Here is a 2,390-nt window from a genome sequence, read left to right as displayed (position 1 = left end):
ATAGAGATTTACAAAAATGGGCATTACAAGCTCAGAAAATCGTTGGACATGAAGATATAAGGTTTAAAGCGTCACGTCATTGGCTACAAAATTTTAAAAAGGTTCACAGAATAGTCAGCAGAAAGATAAATAAATTCGTAACAAAAAAGACTGTTGAAGGGAGAGAATATTTACAAAAAGCAGCTGATGATTTTGTTACAGATGTGAAGAAAATAATTAAAAGCAAAGGTTTGGAATCAATTTACAATTCAGATCAGAGTGGATTTCAAATTGAAATGCACTCGGAAAGAACACTAGTTATTGAAGGCGAAAAGCAAATTGAATGTCTTGTAGAATCTGTAAGTTCGACGACTCACAGTTACACAATTCAACCACTCATTTCAGGTGATAGGAGACTGCTTTCCCCATTATTCATTGTTTTAAACGAAAATAAAGGAACCTTTGAACCGGTAGTAGAATCCAAATTATTCAAGCCATCAAATATTTACGTGATGCCTTCCGCTTCTGGCAAACTGACTTCAGGTATGATATTTATTATTGATGATTACAGTTTTTAACTTATGTCACGTGAATAAAAATGAGTTTTTTCAATGGTTACAGAACATTTGAAAACATGGCTGAAGGATGTGTATTTTCCCAATGTTGGGCATTTAAGTGCCTTATTAATTGATTTGTGGAGTGGGCATTGCCCTGACGCTGTGAAGGAAGCAGCACCTCCAAACAAAATTGTTGATGTAAAAATAATTCCAAAAGAAACAACAGGCAAAATTCAGCCACTAGATGCTTTCGGCTTCCGAGTGTGGAAAAATTACGTCCGTCGCTTCGAGGATAGTGTAACATTAATGAATGAGGATATAGATTTTCATAAAAGAAATAACATTATAAAACTCCAATCATTGGTACATAATCAATTGTCATCTCCTCGATACAATAACCTATTCAAATATTCATGGTATAAAAGTAGCTACGTTGAATCAAAGCCAAATGAATTTTATAACCCCGTAGATTTTAGTTTTGTTAATGATTGTAATGAGCGTTGTGAAGTTCCTGATTGCTCTAACCCAGCAATTGTAAGATGCTCTTGGTGTAAGAAATCATTATGCTTGAAACATTTTTGTAATGATTATCATTATTGCCAGGATTATAAAAAGTAACATTAAAACTCAAAACTATTGAAATATTAAATTTTTGAAAAATTTTTTGTACTTTGAATCATTGATTTTTTATTACCTTTGAAAGTCCCATAGAAAAAGAATAAAATCATAGATCATTATTGCGCATACAACGATTGATTTTGTCAAGATTCAACAGATTTTGGAATGTGTATAGTGAAAAAAATGGTCATCAAATATAGTTTTTCATTAATATAAAACGGTGGTTGCGAGTCTGATGACTAAAAATAATGCATAAATATGTGCTTTTCAATAACGAGTGTTACCCACTTTGTTCCAGTAAAAAATTACGAATTGTATTCGAGAAATTTAAAAAATGTGTTTTTAGGGGTGAACTTCAAGGGTGGGTTTCACCCCTTAAATGGACTCATGGGCACGTATAAAAAAATACGTGTCGAATATTTTTTGATGTTCTATAACATATCACAATTTCAAGAAAATCGGTGAGGTACACCTCGGTACCTTCCTTGTCAGTCAGAAATCTTCTGGTTCAACCGATTTCTTTGAGAAACAGCCATATACTAATTTCTCCATTTCCTTGATGTAAAGAAATACTTAAACCAACTTTCTAATGCGTTGAAAGGCTCTTCATCGAGTATTTTTAAGATGCTGGAACAAATACAAGGTCAATCAAATTGAAAATCCCTTATATTCTAGTCAACTTAATAAACCAGTAATTACATTTTCGTCAAAACAGATATAAATATTCACCATTTTATGTAGAAATAGTCTGTGCAATTTGAAAACTAATAATTTGCTATATTATTAAATGTTATCGGATAAATGAAATTGTATCTATAGCTATATTGAATAAATATTTATATGCTAGACATTTTGATTACGATAAATTAATTGTCTCAAAATCTTCCCAATCCTCTAAGTATAATAATTCATTTTAATAGGGGTAAAATTAACTTTATAGAAAAATTTTATTATTTGGATGCATTCTTTATTCACAGATATATCATAAAATATATTATCGAATTCGAAAATATATTAAAGGTTAATAAATCTACTATTAAGCCTTGAACATGCTCATCTAAAAAATTTAAAAAAATAGTAAATTAATTTGTTTCATTTTGATATAAATTGAGTTTAGGAGCATCTGGGATTTTGATACGAGGGTAGTTCAATAAGTCCTTAGAATAACCAACATATGGCGCGCGAATCGCTCCAAATCATCTGTTTTCAGTCAGCACCACTCCCGACTAGATATAT

This window comes from Belonocnema kinseyi, chromosome 1 (genome assembly GCF_010883055.1).
Source record: "Belonocnema kinseyi isolate 2016_QV_RU_SX_M_011 chromosome 1, B_treatae_v1, whole genome shotgun sequence".
NCBI classification, from domain to species: Eukaryota; Metazoa; Arthropoda; class Insecta; order Hymenoptera; family Cynipidae; genus Belonocnema; species Belonocnema kinseyi.
The sequence above is the reverse complement of the archived record's forward strand: the minus strand, read 5'-3'. Positions refer to the sequence as shown.